General features: G+C 40.4%; 1 long non-coding RNA gene across 1 annotated transcript in view; it reads left to right on the top strand.

Annotated features, from left to right (window-relative positions):
- Positions 1 to 949: 949 nt before the first annotated feature.
- The window catches only part of LOC148006840 (uncharacterized), a 43,334-nt gene continuing 24,953 nt past the window's right edge, over positions 950 to 19,330 (top strand). The window contains exon 1 of the long non-coding RNA XR_015649001.1: positions 950 to 2,212. This is a non-coding gene — a long non-coding RNA (uncharacterized LOC148006840). The remainder of the gene's footprint in view (positions 2,213 to 19,330) is intronic.

Genomic DNA, 19,330 nt, shown 5'->3' with positions numbered 1-19,330 from the left:
TTTCTTTTCTTTTTTTCGGAGCTGGGGACCAAACCCAGGGCCTTGCGCTTGCTAGGCAAGCGCTCTACCACTGAGCTAAATCCCCAACCCTGTGGTGTTTTATCAAAGCAATAGAAATCCTAAGACAGTAAGTGGGCAGGAAAGCTCTGTGTTAGTTACTCTTTAATTGCTGTGGTAAAACTTGCAACCAAGGAAACTTAGAGAGGGTTTATGTCAGTTTGCAGTTCCAGAGGAATAAGAGCCTCATGGCAGAGAAGCGTGACAGCAAGCAGAAGCAGGAAGCTGAGGGCTCACATCTGGAACCATATGTCAAAGCATAGGGGGAAAACTGGAAATGACAAGATCCTAGTGATATATACTTTCTCCAACAAGCCAAACCTTCTGGATCTCTCCAAACAGTGCCACCAGCTGAACCAAGTATTCAAATGTCAGATCCTATGGGGGTCATTCTCAGTCAATCCACAAGCATCCACTGGCTCAGTTCACCTCAATACTATTGTCATTGTAACTTTGAGGAATATGTACACTTAGTTTTCCATAAACAGCTCATCAATTCATTGATATATATACTCCAAAAAGCAATTGATATAATCTTGTAAGTCCTAACTTGTTTTTACAAGTTGTTCCAATTCCCTCCCACTCTCTCTCTTTCCATTCCCAGAACTCCTTAGAAGGGCACCTCCCTTTGCTGGACCACACCCTTGGCTTGTGCATAGGCTTCTATCAATTATGTGCTAACCTGACACAAAATCCGACATTACTTTGGGTATCGCATTTCTAATAGACCTCCACGTATATCAGTGACAAATTGTTTATAGGTTTTGGTAATTCAATGATTATTTAAAGTAAATGCCTAGACATGAAAACTTTGAATGTGGGAAATCCTAAAGATTACACATTTTTAAAAAGAAAGCAGTGGTTCCTTGAACTTGGCAAGGATTCTAAAAATGTATAGGAAATGACCCAATGTCTTGATGCTGGAAGTTGTCAATAAATGGGATTATTTGCTAGTGGTTGGAGGCCACCCTGATGTGGATGGTCTGAAGTGTCTTTCCATACTTGCTCATTATTCTATGCAACAAAAGTGGCAAAACATACATTAAAGTTGTTATGGATGAACAATGAAATCTCCCTTGTAGGTTTACGTCGTGAGGGTTGAGTTGCCATCCGATGGGGTCTGGGAAATAAATGCATTGCAAAAGCTTTGAAGGATAGATGACTCCATTGGTGAGGCTAAAAATCTGAAAGGACTATTTGGAGATGGAAAAATGGACCTGGTAGGAAGAATGGGGTGACTGGGGTGTCCCTGTAGGATGTATCTTACTTCAGCCTGTGATGCCTCATCTTTGCTCTTTATCTACCATAGAGTTGAGCACTTTTCTATGCTTCTCTTCCATGATGTCTCTGCCTTGCCCTTGGGCTTAAAGGAAGGGAGACAACCTGCTACAGACTGGAAAGCTCAGAATCTCTGGCCTGGACCAACATGCCTAAAAGCTGTCTACTAAATCAACAAGCCTCTGATAAGAGTGGTCACGAATAAACATTATGTTCAGGTCTCCTTCCAGGAATGCTTGCAGACCATGTGGAAGCAAAAATTCTTGGAATTGCAATGCCAGGAAAAAACCTGTCTTATCTGTCAGTGCCAGAAAAATTAAGGAACAGTGCAGCTGATTGGCATAATTTATTTCTGACATGGGAAAGCCTCAGTCAGGAAGGATTTTACCACTGCAGAGAACATTGCCAGTCTGAAAATAAGCTTATGAAGTAAAGGAGAGATAGAATTAGAGAGCAGCCGTCAAGCTTCCAATAGAAAGGAAGAAAACAGATCCAGTATGATAACGATTTTTTGGAGGATCTGCAGGCCAACTTTTAATTTGACCAAAACACAAATTAAAAAAAAAAAACACAGAAAGTGTCATAATCGATCAAGGGAATTTATGAACCAGAACAACCACCATGGTAAGGAAGAGGATAAATTGTACCTTTTGTCTTAAAAGGTATGGAGCCAGTGCCTTCTGGAGACAAGGAGTTTATCCCGAGTCACTCATCCAAGTGAACTGCAGTAATCCTCAGTAAGGAGGGACAGAAAGGTGACCTGGAAAACTTGTGACTCCAAGGGAAACCAAGCACTGACACTACACCTGGCCTCTGGCAACCTCTGGCCTCTGGAACATGGGCTTTTCCTCCATCCGTCAGATGGGCAGTCTCCTGGGTAAGTCGTGATACCATTCTCCAGAACCAGAACCTTTAATCTGACTGGCCGTAGGGTCATTGCCCTGCTACAGGGCTCCTTCCAGTGACACGTCCTTTCAGAGTGGAATAAATGTAGTTTGGAGAAGAAGAACTAAGAGACATTGTTTTCGTAAGTTTATTTAGACAATCTGGATGAAGATGTGTGTATATACACATGAATATATAACTTTATATTTATGACTAATGTTTAAAATTTAATAGAGTTAACTCCACTGTCTCCAAGTGTAAGATGTGACACATCAGAGAAAAGCTCGGCAGTTGCAAATTGTACATTCTATTGACTGAACATTGTGATCATGAATAAACAGTAGATCTTTTAAAATCACTAATGCAAAAAGTGCACTATATTCTTAAGAAGACTTTTTAAGACAACAGAATATTTATGCAAAATCATTTATTTTGTCACTTTCTTAAGAAAGATAAGAACGAATGTTGTTCATTTCAGATAAGGCATTGACGGTAAACCAAATAAAGAATTCCATCCAATTCTAGATTGGTGATTCAATGAGATCTTTGGGGTTAAGTACAGGAGCCGAAAAGCCCATCCTAGCACCAAGGAGAACTCAAGAAATCTGCATCAGTAAAGAACCACAAACAACTTGGAGGAAGGTCCACCATAGTTTCTCTTACCCAGCAATTGTTTAATGCTTAAGGAGGGACTTTGTGGTCTTGTATGTTTCTTGGATTTTCTAAGTATTTTTTTCTTTTCCATGAATACTAGAGTTAATGTAACAATTCAGAGAAAATAGCCACAGAACATCCCACCACTTCCTCTGGTTCTTCCTCCATTCCTTCTACTGTATTTTCCGAGCTATGACGTAGCAGATAAATAATAAGGTGTGGCCATTTTCTTATATGTATGGTGGAGTGTTGGACCAATCTGCCGTAGTAACACTCACTTATTTTCAACAAACAACTGTCCAGTTATGAGTCTCCATAGTAACCACTGCTTACTATGGGAAAGAACTTTCTGCCATGACACAGACTGGCATGTGTGCAGTAATCTAAGGGTGCACACACAAATGCTTTAGAAGGCAATTACTTGACAGTCGCGTCACACTCATTTAACCAAGCAATAGTAGTAGCCTACTTCCGATGACCTCCCAGCTACGTCTTTTTTCCTAAGCTTATCTTACAAACATGACTTCCCTTCTTGGGGTAGAGCTTTCCACCCAATCAGAAAGCAGATGGTTACACCTGCAATGGCCATGCTGCTTGGATTGAATATTTATGTTTTAGTACACAGGCTTCACAACTGAGCAGGACTATTGGTGTTAATTCTCCAGCAGCAGCCTTTGATGCACTACAAAATCCATCTGGCAGGGCAGAACTTATGAATTAGTCAGTCTCAGCCTGATTTCTTCATGTCCTACCCTCAAAGAATTTGGTGTCTTCAGAAACAGGATCCTACTTGCTAGTTCTGGCATGCAAACAACAGCAGTGGCAAGAACCTTTGTGGTTTGTGGAGTCTTAGTGATCACCAAGGCAAGCAACTAATAAGAAAGTAGCCTACGCTTAGCACTAGAATTTACCAGCAACCACATGGGTCTTGGTAGTGCCTTTTGTACCCATTTAGGGTGCTTTCATTTAAAAACGTTAACTTCTGTTTTTACTGTTCTTTGAGATGGTGTTCCACATCTGAAAGACACTCTGTGGTTCACACTGTGGAATGAAACCTTTATAGAAAGGTAGCAAGGTTACTAAATGGCTTGTCTTTGATTTCAACCAAATGCCAACTGACCTTGGACTTGGTCGCTGAAGGATTAATCTTTAAAAATTAGTAAGGTAGAAAATGGCATAAAACATCCCATTACTTGTATCAATTTCTTCATCAAAAAAAGCAGTGCCAGGTACAGCTGTCTAGATGATATGTTTATCTATCCCTCTCTGGTCCACAGTCATTTTTCATGAGCCATCTAGCTTCCTGGTGCATCTCCAGCTACTGATGCAGGCGCTGCTGAATAACTCTTCATTCCCAATTAATGCTACTCAGTGTGACTGAGGCCTCTAGAGAAGAGGGTTTGTGCTCTCACCTGAAACATGCTCTATCAGTCAGCTCTCTGGGTTATATGTGTTCTGTTCTAGGGTCAGGACCATCATCTATCTCTTCATCATCCACATCCAGCTAGAGAGATGTCTCCAAGCTGAAAGGAACATCTCTCATATCTTTTATTCCTAGAAAATTTGTACAAAGCGTACTCTGGGGATGCAACTGCTCACCTCCAAGACGAGCTGTCTCCAATTCCTTTGGTTTTGTTCCTGAAGTGACAGGTTTAAAACTGACCACTCCAAGCACTCACTAGCTTCTAGCACAGTAATTGACCTTATGTCAAACTTATCCCCACCGAACTCCAGCTTGATGCAAACCTTGCCACATTTGCTTTTGAATTACCTGGATAGGCCCTATTACCTATTTTACTTCCACTATTATCTGTTTTAGTTCCACTCCAAATGGTGTAGCTCTTTACAAAACTAGTTTATATTCTGCTCTAAAACACTCAGATCCACTAAAGCACCTTCTTCCTCATAAAGACTGCATTCCCCATAGGGCTCAGCAAAGCCACTAGAGCCACACACCAGTCTCCAAGTTCTGCTAAATCAATATTTTCCTTTATTCTGTTATGAGCACAGCTCTATTGGGCCCAATGAAGTGAGCATCAAACACCAACCTCTTTCATTCCCAATTCTCTCTGTAATGTTCTATTATCTTCCAGTTCCTGATATTCATGGAGACTTTATCCAGGAATAAGCCAATGTCGCTAATGGTTTCTATTAACCAATCCATGAAGAACAACTTTCTCTTGTATTGCCAGTTCATGAAACCTTTGGATTAGGGAGGAGTTTCTCGGTTTCTTGGTTTCTCACAATAAGCACCCTGGTCTCAACTACCTCCTATCCTACAGCCTCACGGGGCACACTGTGAGGGAATCGTCATTTCTTATTTAAAAGTCTTTTCCTGCTGGGAATGGTGGCACATTCTTTTACTCACAGTACTTGGAAGGGAGAGGCAGGCAGAGCTCTGTGAGTTCAAGGCCAGCCCAGCCTAAAGAGTCCCTGGTTATATGGAGACCCTCTCTCAAAAACCAATCAAGCCACAGAATAATGACCACACCCTGTTAGCCGTTGCATCTAATACACGTGCTTCTCTCAGGGACTACAGTGTATTCTCAAGTCTATGATTCATTGGTGAGACTCTCTGGGGCAGAACCCATTCATCAGAGAAGTATGCCATCCCACACCATGTAGGAAATACATGCAATACCTAACGTTTCCTTCAAGGATGTGCTGCTTTCAGACTGATTGGCCTAGGTCAAAAGTCATATCCATAACAGGCATCATGCAGTAGCACTATAGGAAAGGATAAGTATAGTCTGCATACCATATCAAACCATATAAAGAAAGGGTCTTGTCACTGCTCTGTAGCTGTGGCAACTCTTGTAACGGAAAGCATTTATTTCAGGACTTTCTTACAGCTTCAGAAACCTAGTCCATTATCATCCTGGCAGGGAACACAGCAACAGGGACAGGATATCAGGCAGACAGGCATGATGAAGGAGAGTTAGCAAAGAATAACATCTTGATCCAGTGGAAAGGGAGAAAGGGGCAAACCACTGGGCTGGTAGTTGGCTTTGAAAGCCTCAAGCACCTCCCCCCAATCCCTGTGCCCTACTTCCTCCCTCCGACAAATTCTTTGACCCAAGTAATCCACTCAAAGAGTTCCACTCCCTAGTGCCTAAGCAGTCAAATATATGAATAATCCCATTGGGTCATTCCTACTCAAACCACCACAGAAAGGAAGCCATATCTGGATTGTTCCCACAAATGTCCTGCCGTCAGATGAGTCCCAGGAGTATTCCTTACTTCAGGGCACATGCAACTTTTGTTCTATCTGTCCCCGTTTAGGAGACAAGTATGTTTTGTGACTTTCCCTAGGGAGACCGAGACAAACAAGCATTCACTTTAGACAGGGTAGAAAGTACTGGTCAAATAAATAAGTCTATCCAAGTCTAGCTTGGTGAGCCACTGGGATTAACAGGGTTATGTGCAGAAGGAACGTGAACGGCTCAAAGGTAGCATCTTTGAAAGAGTTGGTACAGCATGGGTAGCGTTGGTGTTCCCTGCACAACCTATGGGCAACTCCTCTAAAGAATGTGTTCGTCCCACGAATTGTTTACTGCTTTTGTGACCTCAGGACAGGGCCTTGTGGATACGGTAATGGTCTAAGCTTCCTGAGCCCTCTAAGTTTCATTACCTTTCCCAAATCTTCAGAGTTTCCCTTTTCTCTTTAGCAGTAAGTGCTCCAATTCAGAGGAAACAGCTACTCACCATCCCCTTGGTGACATACAATATCTATATGAAAACAGTTATTCCTAAACATCAAAATATGCTCTAATTTGCCAACTTATAGGATGGGCTAGGAGGAGGTAATGGGGGAATGAATAGAAGTTAGACATTCCAGTATTCTCATGGATATAGAAAAAAAGATGAAAGGAAAATAATAAAATATTTCCATGTTCTCATAGTTTTGGGATAGAAGGAACATGTAGAAAAACAGAATGTATTACAAGTTAACTTGATGAGAAATGATGCAAGTGGTGAAAGAAGTATTGTGGAAGGAGGGGACAAGCAGGACACGTGACATAAAAAACAGGAAGCTTAAAAAGGGGTGCGAGGGTCAATGTGGGGACGTGGGGATGGGGAAGGAGAGGCAACAAAAACATATTTTGTTTGAAAATGCCGTCATAAAGTCTCATAATGAGTGTGCTAACCCTAAAGTCTGAGACTGAGTAAATAGAAGAACAATGAGGCCAAGGCAGAGTTCGGGAGGCACTTGTGTGACTTGCTTCTGACTGATTGTGTAAACAAGGAAACCCAAGTCAACCACTGAAGTGTAAAAGCCTGAGAGAAGTTCCAAACCAGCTCTCGATACCATGAAATGAACAAGAGTTCGATCAACCCACAGAAATGGTAAGAAATGGAAAAAGGAACACAAGAACACTGAAAAAAGTCAGTAGACTGCATTCCACCCTTTAATTAAAGAGGGTACACCAAGTATTATTTTTATAAGCAATCTAAAAAGTTAAGACAAAAAAATGCAAAGATTTTAAGACCTATTTAACATTTAAATAATCCCCAATATGCCTTGCAATACTTCAGGCACATTTCCTAATGAAGTGCCTTGATTTAAAGCATTTCATTTTGATTATGAATGTAAGAAAATTCTATATTATTTATACTCTTGCAGGGTAACAACTGAAACCTAGAGCGATCTTACTTCACACTGGAAATTCAGTTGTTGGGAAGTTTCAAATCTGAACAGTGTCATATGACAAAGTATTATAAGGCGGGAAGGTGATAATTGCAGGGAATGTTTGAAAGAGTTTATATTTATGCCAAATAAACTGTTTTTAAAGTGACAAGAAAATGACACAGGACCCACCCGCATTCCCAACACCATAATGCAGGAGTAAATAACATCGTAGAAAACTTGGTCTAAACGGGAAAGGAGCATTCAGCGAAATAAGCATTCGAAAAGTGCGCCCCAGAAGCCAGAGATACCTTATATCCCTCAGGCTAGGAAAATTTAACAATGAACAGTGACGATTAGACAGTTGGCTGGGGGAAGGGAAAGGTTGCGTGAGCCTACTGCTTCTCGGAAGGCGGTCTGGCAAGATACGCTGTACTTTAAAACAGGGCTCTAATCTCAATCAGTTTTCTCCCGAAAGTCCATCCCAGTAAGGAAGATACGCTGCAGAGCCGAGTATAATGTTCAAATTACTTATCATAAGTATACTGCACAGGCAGAAATCAGAGATTAGTGAACTACTGATGATCGCAGCTAGGAGTGGTTGAAAGAGTTATTATATAAACCTTACGCAGGTTCCTACAGTAGTTCTTTTTTTTTTTTTTTTTTTTTTTGGAGCTGGGGATCGAACCCAGGGCCTTGCGCATGCTAGGCAAGCGCTCTACCGCTGAGCTAAATCCCCAACCCCCCTACAGTAGTTCTAACTGGAGGTTTCTGAAGGAACTGTATAAGGTTTTTCATTAGCTGTACTACTACATGAACACAAGCAGCATACAAAGTACCAGTACCAGTCCCTACACATCCTCTTCAAAGCTGTTCAGGGAATTATTAATAACACTCGCTCTGATTGGCTTGTCTCACCATGCTGCATATCCCTCCAGTGATTACTGACGTTGATCAGTTTTTCATTATCATCGAGCCCAGGGCCAGGAACCAGTTGCCCGCATGGATTTTAATAGGTTGTTTGTCTCCCTTAAGACTGAGCCACTGGAGTTATTTATACATTTTAGACAGCAGTTATAATCAGAAGCATCACCTCTGCAGGCATTTTTGTCCATGCCATATCATTTTACTCCGTTGATTGTTTCCTTGGCTATGTATAAGACTTTAAATATGATAAGATCCTCCATGCTTTGGGGAATCCTATATTAAACCAAGAGAACGCGCGCGCGCACGAGACAGAGAGAGAGAGAGAGAGAGAGAGGAGAGAGTCAGAGGAGGGAGGGAGACAGTTCACACTGATGTCATGAAGGCTCGTTCGGGTTTTCTTCTAGTATGTTTAGAGTTTCAAGTCTTAAATTTACCTCTGTAATCAATTTGGGTTGATTTTGCTTAGTACGATAAGGACCCAAATGAATACTGTGTACTATATGGGGTTTTCCCAACTCCCTGTCTGTCTCCCCCTTTCCCTTGAGTGTTTAACAATCAACATGTCAATTTTTTTCTAGACTCTTCATTTATTTATAGTATATTTTAAAGTAGGATGCTACGATGCCTCTATCCTTGTTCCTATTTCTCAAGGTGTCTTTGGTTACTTGGGAGGATCTTGTGGTCATTTGCTTGTTCAGTTCTTTTGTTTGTTTTGTTTTTGATTTATTTATGAATTCAGTTCCTACCTATGTGGGATCCCCCTGACTACTCATTGTAGATAATAGACTATAAAGTCTAACATAGGTACCTACTGTGCCAAAACATTTAACGTTTGGTTGAAATAGTGTATTAGCAACAGCTCCACAGAACCCTGATGAAGCAAGCACCTTCAGCAGTTCCTTCTGCTCTGTGTTATAAGCTGGCAGGTAGCCAAAGGACAGAACGAACCATGATGCAACCCCAGCACATGTGGCAGGAGTTCCAGGTCACAGAGCCACTGAGAAAGGAAAAATGGAGATGCTTACCCCACACTGCATGATACTTCCGCTCTTCTACGTACACACAAGGAAGCAGCTTAAGGATATCTGCAGCATAATGTTGGAAATGGGAGGAAACTCAGTGCAAAAACAAATGCATAAGTAGAGTTTCTATTTTTCGTTCAGTATCATTCCTGCGGCCATTACACCTAGATCCATGTAAGTCATGAGTAAATTTCTAAATATGAAGCTAAGGGACAGTTCAGCTTGCAAAATGCATTTGGCACATCACCCCTGACTTAGCACTTTTATATTAAATGTAAAAAGCAATAATACATATATATGTATTCATATGTGCACAAATATGGAGACATGTAAGTGCCCGAACTGCCAGCAATTCAGCTGCTGGACATGTAGCTAAAGGAAATAAAATTCTTACATCAAGGAGATATCTGCACTCTCATGCACACTGCGGCATTGTTCACAATTGCCAAACTGCATAACCACTTAGATGCCGATGACTGATGAATGGTGTGTATACAGAAACATGTGTGTATGAGCCATGATGTATATATGTTTCCATGAATACACACACTATACTATCATGCAATCCAACACATGGGATACTGCTAACCTTTAAAAAAGAGAAATTTTGCCATTGGTATAATATGGGAAAACCTGGAGGATGCTATGGTATGTAAAATACAATAATCATGGGAGTACAAACATGCATGATCACCAACATGGAGTCTAAAAAACTCAACCTCATAGGAAAAAAAAGAGCAGAGTAAGAAAGTGTGCCACCAGTCAGGAGCAAATGACATGCTCGTCAAAGGGCACAGAGGTTGGTCAAAGAGTTCTCCACCTCTAAAGTGAAGCAGTAGTAATTACAATTAGTGACAGTATACTACACGTTGTAAGTTTGATTTGCTGAGTCCATCTTTTTCTCACCATACACAGGTAAATCCATTAATCGTTGGATGTGTTAGTAACTTCACTACAGACGTTACTTTGCAATGGATACACACATCAAAGCATCACATGAGACACTAAACATAGGTAATTTCTGTTTGCCACTTCATGCAGCTAGAAAACCTGTGTGAAACTTGCACCTTCAACTGTTGTGTGGGGGAAATGAACAGGAAGAGGGAAATACTAATCTAGAAATTTGAAGCGAATATAAGCAAAATGTTAATGCTGAACATGTACACTCAGTTATTTCCTATTCCGATTATGTCTTAGTTAGGGTTTTACTGCTATGAACAGACACCATGACCACGGCAAGTCTTATAAAGACAACATTTAATTGGGGCTGGCTTACAGGTGCAGAGATTCTGACCATTGTCAACAAGGCAGGAACATGGCAGTATCCAAGTAGGCACGGTGCAGGAGGAGCTGAGAGTTCCACATCTTCATCTGAAGGCTGCTAGAATAATATTGGTTTCCAGGCAGCTAGAATGAGAGTCTTGTAACCCGTACCCACAGTGACACACCTACTCCAACAGGTCCACACCTTGTAATCCTGCTATTTTCTGGGCTGAGCATATACAAAGCATCATAGAATCCTTATGAAACAAACTGAAAATGTATTTATTGTGAATGAAATAACATGCATGATGCACGTTGGATTCCCAGCCACGGTTTAAATTTAAGGGAGGAAATTTAGGAGCGCAGCAGAGCACGAACTGTCCTAGTAGTAGGCATTTCAGAGAAGTGAAGAAATGAAATTTCATGCTGACTGCTAACCATACTGAGGAGTGAGCTGATCACTTTTCTTTGAGTGGTGCAATTACAGTATAGACTATATACTTTCAAATAACCATCGGGTAATTATTGATTGAAAAATTTCCCACCTTCATTCCAAGTCTCTATCAGTATTACTCCCAGGATATGTTTCTCTAGAGCAATAGTCCTTAACCTGTGGGCCACAACCCCTCCAGGGGTCACATATCAGACATCCTGCATATCAGATATTTTATCACGATTCATAACAGTAAGAAAATTATAGATATGAAGTAGCAACAGAAATAATTTTATGATTGGAAATCAACACAACATGAGGAACAACATTAAGGGGTCATAGGCTGAGAAAGGTTGAGGACCACTGCTCTAAAGCTTCAGGCACTGGATTTTGTTTTCAAACCTTCCCCTGGAGTTTTGCTTTGCTAATTCAGGTCTGAGGACACCGTTCCTGACTACCACCCCTACCTCACCTTCTCCAGCAACTTATCATTTCTTATCCTCTCTTCAAAGGCCAGTTCTTTTCTCTCTCCCAAGGAAACAACAACACTATGGGACATATTGGTTTTGGGGTGACAGGAATATGTTAGTTCTTTTTAGATCTCTAGGTAACAGAGAGTGCAAGAGAGGGTAGGGTAAGTGTTTCACAGGGTACATGGAAGGGACAATAGGGAAGAAGTGTACACATTATTGAACAGAGATGACCCTTGTGAAGGAGACCAGTGTAGACAGACAGAGGCTCCTGGCAGGACATATGGTTCTCTGAGTTCTTGAGACTGTGTATTTCTCTGAATCCTTGAGGCAAAGTTACCGTTCATGAAGCTCAGTCACTCTGGCTGTGAACCCTTCATGGTGTTCATTCATTGACTTTTAGGAAACCATGGGGGTAGATGTACAGGGTAGGGGAGGTGCAAAAACCAAAGTCCCTCCCAGCAGCAAGATCTGGGAGGTCCATTTTCACATCTTCCAATAGAGGAAGAATTTATAAATACTCTTTTAGTTTTTCTGTCTTTGCCTTGGTAACAAATAGAAATGTTCTAGAGCTCTTTGGAAATGAGACTCTGTTTGTGTTTACTCTTGTGCCTCCCAGACCTTTCCTTGTTTTGGCAAACATAAGAAATGATAATATATCAACAGCATACTGCAGTATTTAGTCACGATCTAATGCATTTGTTACTTTATTAGTACTTTATTGGTTTGTATGTAGTTCTTTTCATATCCCTTTTTGCATTAGAATCACGTGAAAAACTTCTAAATGATTACTTTGGCTTCTGGTTGGACAATTCAAACTCTCCACTGTGGACTTTCAATATTGAGTTTTGTATTAGTCAAGATTCTCTAGACTAACAGAAATTATAGAAAGGATCTCTCATTATTAAGATGGGATTTGTTAAAGTGGCTTAATGGCTGTGGTCCAGCTAATCCAAAAATGGCTGCCGATGAATGGAAGGTCTAAGAATACAGAAATTGTCCAGTCCAGTCTGTATGTCTCTGGTGTTTGTCAGTATACACTAGAATCCTAAAGAGGTAGAATCTGGTATCAGTGAAGATATGGGCTTGCTAGTGAGGTAAGGGCAAGCAGACTAAAAGAGAAAGAGCAAGCTTCCTTCTTCCATGTCTTTTATATAGGCTGCCAGCAGAAGGTGCAGTCCAGATAAAAAGTGGACCTTCCCACATTAAAAGAACCAAATTAAAGGTTTATCTTCCCACCTCAAAGATCTGGATTAGAAGTGGGTCTTCCAAGCTGAAGGGGTTTGCTACTCCATAGGAAGAACAACAGTATCAACCAACCAGACCTCCCCAGAGCTCCCAGGGACTAAACCACCAACCAAAGAGTACACATGGAGTGGGGGAAATCCATGGCTCCAGCCACATATGTAGCAGAGGATGATAACCTTATCTGGCATCACTAGGAGGAGAAGCCCTTGGTGGTCCTGTGAAGGCTCTTTTCCCAAGTGTAGGGGAATGCCAGGGTGTTGAGGTGGGAGGGAGGGGGAGGGGGGAAGCATCCTCGTAGAAGCAAGGGGAGGGGGACTGGGAGACAGGGGAACTGGGGAAGGGGATAACATTTGAAATGCAAATACATAAACTATCCAATAAAAAAAAGAAGCGGGTCTTCCCAATTCAAACTATTTAGTTAAGAAAATATCCCTCACATGTGTGCCAGGTCATCTTGGTTTTAGTTAATTCCAAGTATAGTCAAGTTGACAGCCAAGAATAGACACCACAAATTTTATGTACAACTTGCATGACTAGTGTTCTGGTGTCCACTATAGTGGTAGGATAATGGGAAAGAGAACATATATTAGATAAGTTTTTAAGTCTCACATCATCATAATTACAGGGAGCCCTACCGAAGATGCGGTGATACCAATGGGCATGAGGACAGTCATAGCTTTAACTCTCCTTTCCTCCTACTTTGCCTGTTTTTCTGGGCAGTGAGTGGTACAGACACTAACTTGGTTCCTCTGCAGCTATTTTAGGAATAAGTTTACGTGGAATGATAGGCCAAGGGTAGCTACCACAAGACTGAGAACATGTTGTAGCATTGTGAGTTTATAGCACACCATAGAAATTTTTAAACAATGAACACTGCCTTTTTAAAGCACCTAATTTTTATGGCTTATCTACTCCGTCAAGTAATTTCTAAATTCCTCCTACTCACTACTTTTGTAGGCATACTAAATAGTTTACTATTCCATTTACTTTTTATTAATCAATTTTTTTCGTTGATAATCCCATACCCACTTTATATAATGTAGTCTGGTTACTCTCACCCACACATTCCTCTCCAACTCCTCCCAGATCTTCGCACCTCCCTACCCACCCAATTTTGTTGTCACTCTCTCTCCAAAAAATGACGAAAACAAGCAAAAACTAAACAAGGCAAAAAAAAAAAAACCCAAATCAAAAAAAGTGCACAATAAAACATGCAGAGTGTTTTGTGTTGGCCAACTATTCCTGGACATGGGGAGTGATCTGGAACATAATTGATTTACCTGGTAACTCCACTGTTAAAAAGCTGATTTTTTTTCCTTTTCCAGCAGGCATCCATGCCCAATAGCTTCTTGGTAAGGTGTGGATCTTAGTTTCTCCATTTCCCCTTCTCTGATTGGGATTTTACATGGTTTGAACCTGTATGGTTTCCCTCCAACCCCTATCAAGTCCCCCTCATCCCTGTGTACCTCTCTCCTATATTTACATCTTTCTTAGGATTTTAAATGTATAAAAGATTTTAAATCTTAGGAATTTATATGTTTCAAGTAACTTTTGGCTGCTTATAATACAATTAGTGCTGTTTTAGCATTTATTCCCAATGAGGAATTGAGTTAGTAGTTCTTGTTTGCTTTGCAATTCATAAACCTATTAAGAGTTCCTGATACTGGACAAGGTGATAAGCCTGAGGATCCAGCTATACCTCTCTTGGGCATATACCCAGAAGATGCCCCAACATATAGAAAAGACACATGCTCCACTATGTTCATAGCAGCCTTATTTATAATAGCCAGAAGCTGGAAAGAACCCAGATGCCCTTCAACAGAGGAATGGATACAGGAAATGTGGTACATCTACACAATGGAATATTACTCAGCTATCAAAAACAACGAGTTTATGAAATTCGTAGGCAAATGGTTGGAACTGGAAAATATCATCCTGAGTGAGGTAACCCAATCACAGAAAAACACACATGGTATGCACTCAGTGATAAGTGGCTATTAGCCCAAATGCTTGAATTACCCTAGATGCCTAGAACGAATGAAACTCAAGACGGATGATCAAAATGTGAATGCTTCACTCCTTCTTTAAAAGGGGAACAAGAATACCCTTGGCAGGGAATAGAGAGGCAAAGATTAAAACAGACACAGAAGGAACACCCATTCAGAGCCTGCCCCACATGTGGCCCATACATATACAGCCACCCAATTAGACAAGATGGATGAAGCAAAGAAGTGCAGGCAGACAGGAGCCGGATGTAGATCTCTCCTGAGAGACACAGCCAGAATACAGCAAATACAGAGGCGAATGCCAGCAGCAAATCACTGAACTGAGAACAGGAACCCCGTTGAAGGAATCAGAGAAAGAACTGGAAAGCTTGAAGGGGCTTGAGACACCATATGAACAACAATGCCAAGCAACCAGAGCTTCCAGGGACTAAGCCACTACCTAAAGACTATACATGGACTGACCCTGGACTCTGACCTTATAGGTAGCAATGAATATCCTAGTAAGATCACCAGTGGAAGGGGAAGCCCTGGGTCCTGCTAAGACTGAGCCCCCAGTGAACATGATTGTTGGGGGGAGGGTGGTAATGGGGGGAAGATGGGGAGGGGAACACCCACAAAGAAGGGAAGGGGGAGGGATTAGGGGGATGTTGGCCCATAAACCAGGAAAGGGAATAACACTCGAAATGTAAATAAGAAATACTCAAGTTAAAATTAATTAATTAATTAATTAATTAATTAATTAAAAAAACAAAAAAGAGCTCCTGATACAATATTCCTCATAGCCAAGGCTGGGGCACTTCAAGAAAAAATATTCCCCTTTTCTACAATGTTATATGGACATGTTTTGGGTGTACTTTTTCACATGACAGGCAAATCGGGTATTTATTTTCCCCATTCGACAGTTCTCAAACCAATCAGTTGTATAGCAACCTTTCTAGTGGACCCACCATGAGTCGTGTTTTACCATTACTAGAACTGGTGGCTGTGTGCATGCTTGAAGTGCCTCCGTCCATTGCAGTTATTTTTGAGGATGCTCCATCTCTGTGTAGCAGAGGATGCTACATCCTGTGACCTAATTCTGTTCCTCGAGGGTTCATTGCCACCTTTTGGGTTACAAGTTCCAAGCTCATCTTGAACATTGCTCACCTAAGACCTTTCTGTCCTTCTAAGACACATTCCTTTCACCGAGAGGTATTATCTAAGACTCATAATCCAGACTGTGAGGTACTATTCTACTACTGATTATTTCTAGGCATTTTCAGTGAATACAGATACAAAACATAAGTTAATTCCCACACGTCCAGTACAAATTCAGAACCGTGTTTTGACAAGTACTCAACTACCTTACGGTTACTGGAGTTTTTGCTTTTCTCCAGCACCAAGAATTCTTCTTTTCCAAGACACTGAGGAGACTAAAATGTAAACATCATATAATTATTCTTCTAGTTTAGTCCACTTGTCTCACAGAACACAATTATGTGTAATTTCTGTAAACAAACCAAGACATTTGTCTCTCTCTGCCTTCTACAACTATATTAACTACTGTGTTTTAACTCTTTCAATAAATTGAAGTTGATATTGTTATACCACCAATTGGTACATTTTAAGAAATTATGTTTAATATAAAATTATGTTCATTTACATTTTATTTTGTAATTATGTTGAATACATACATTGTTCTAAAAGCAAATTCACAAGTAAATGACATAATCAAGGAAGTCTATCTGCCCCTTATAATCCATGTTTCCCAGCCCATTTATTGAAAATTACTCAAAGTAAATAACTTAGATTTATTCTTCCATTCTCTTCTTTAAAATATTAGGTATGCCTTGATGGTTATATATTCTTTTTTCAATAAACAGTAGCATTATATCGCATATTAGTCAACTTTGAGTTTTGCACATAAGTTTTTATAGATCATACCATGGGCTATAAATATCACTCATCCTATCTTTCATTTCTATAATAATTGCATTGTGTTCTTGGCACAGTCACTTGTGATGCAACCCTAAGGCATTTCTAGTTTTCCTCTGGAAGAATGACTCTGAAGGATAAACGCTTTGAACATGTGTTTTTCTTGTATCTTTGGCAGTGTAATGTCATAATGCTGAGTTACGAAATTGCCTATTTAAAGTGTATATACATAAAGGGCTTTGCCTTTGTGAGGCATCGACAAGTTCCCTTACACAACAATTATTTTCCTCCCAGAGAAGAGTGGAAGGCTGCATGCAGCCTTTCCAGCCATCCGGGTTGCTAGTGTGATTTCCCAATGCGTCTCTGTAAAAATCGCTAACATTTGCCTTGCTTGTTTCCCTTTTTATGTAAGAAAGAAACATATCCATGTCTTCTTGTAAGACCTGTCAATTTTCCCTGCCCAGTGTTCTACAGAATCTTTCTTCCTTGCTTTTCTATAAGTTCAATGTATTTTTAAACCTTTCTTTGTTTCACAAATGGGGCAAGCGTATGGGAACCATATGGGGAAAAATAAGACTTCAAATATACTTTGGCTGACGATGGCGAAGGATGCCTGGACATCTTTACCAGTGTGGTTGTAGGTATCTATCCAACTGTTCTTCAACCATCAATGAAACAAGACATACTTACCAAGGTCTTAGAATGTACAATTTTCTGAAACTCTTGTGGGGGGTGGAAATGGGAGGATCATTAATGCTTACTCAAGAGATCTAAAATGCAGAATTTTACTCATGTTCTTCTAGTTTTCAGTATTACTGAAAGTTGCACATTTTATCTGCCAAATACAGATAGCTGCTGGTTGAAAATTACACCTTTAAAGTATTGCTTTCAAATATTTTCCAAATCATGATACAGACAGAATAGTATAAATGTATAAAACATACTGCTAAATGTGAGTGGTTTGGATATATTTATAATATTTATAATATAATATTTGTAATATTGCTGATGTTACCTTTATACTAACACAAAAACCAGAGATAAATCTGCTTTGTGCTCAACTCCAAAATTTAAAATCTCGATTTGATGAATAAGAAACTTAAGCTTCCTTTTACAACTATTACTTTTTAAGGTCAGAATTCCAAACCTTCAATAATCTTATTCATTAGGCAAAGTGACACAAATATTCAGACCTTTTATAAATATCTAGAATTTCTACTTCAAGATAGGCAAACTGAGGCTGTCACCTCTTCTGTTGGCAAATGTAACATGAAATTTTCATTACAGAGACATTATTGATACAACTGCAGTACCATCAACCCAAGCCTTCCTTGTGCAATTAACCTTGGCCTGTGAGTATGAGACCCACCAGATTTCTTCTCAGCACTGGCTTCTCTGAGTCCTGTTGCTCAAGATGTTGTAAAGAGGGTAGAGTGCCAGTTTGAACTTGTCAGCCACATCACCAAGATCTCTGAGTGATAGAAAAAAGTGCTGACCATAACTCACCACAGTTTCAGGGATAGCAAATGACACCTTCAAACTCTGTGTCACTAGCTATCAACTTGAGAACCTTGGTCAGAACAGCTCATCAAGGTCTCAGGCAATGCTGGTAGCCAAGGGCAGATAGCTAACCCACACCAGTTGATTATAGCTCTTACCATGCCCTGTGACTAAAACATAACAAGGGCAGATGCATTGCCCATGTCTACCATTCCAGCCACTCAAAAATCAGAAGTGGGAGCATTACTCAGTCCTTAGAGTGTGAGATCAGCTTTGACAACATCGTGAGATGCCATTTCAATAGAGCAATAGGCCAGGACAATAAAATTAAGTTAAACACACACACAGATACCTGAGAGGAAATCCAATGTTACATATTTCCTTAGCACTATATGGGTGGCAGGGAAGAAACAAGAGTCAAACATGCTGATTTTTATAAAATGTTTATGCAGCCCTACTGCAGATTATATCTTATTCATTTGAATAGAAAAGAGAAAGATTAGATAGAAAGAAAATTACGCATATAAGTGCTATATTTTCCACATTCCTGCATACTTTGGCAACAGCGATTCATAAATGACTGCCCTTTCAGTGCAGGTGCATGCAAATTGCAAAGCACACTGTGATTTTGCACAGCACTCAGTCCATTACAACCATTGTGATGCTGCTGAACCGATCAGGCATCTGCAGCAGGGTAGACTTCCATGGTAACATACCTTCAAAGTACCTTTTCCTTAGTTTTCACCAAAACTTTATGGAGCATACTGAACATGCCCAGAAGCACTCTTGCCTATCTATTTCTTTGCATAACTTTAATCTCAGCACACACCAGAAGAGAGCAACTGTGATATAGATGCATATGCTCCCTGAGGAGAGCTTCCGCATTGCCCTGGAGAAGAACATGGCTTTGGCAAGGACTCTGTGCTCTCCGTGTTGATTAGATGATAACTCTTTCACTACTCTTCTGTCTTGGTTGGGTTGTTTTAGCTCTGTGTTCACCAAGTTGTGCACACCATTGCATTGCAGTCACACAAAACCAAAGAGGA

This window comes from Rattus norvegicus, chromosome 1 (genome assembly GCF_021556685.1).
Source record: "Rattus norvegicus strain SHRSP/BbbUtx chromosome 1, alternate assembly SHRSP_T2T, whole genome shotgun sequence".
Lineage (NCBI taxonomy): Eukaryota > Metazoa > Chordata > Mammalia > Rodentia > Muridae > Rattus > Rattus norvegicus.
The sequence above is the reverse complement of the archived record's forward strand: the minus strand, read 5'-3'. Positions and strand labels throughout refer to the sequence as shown.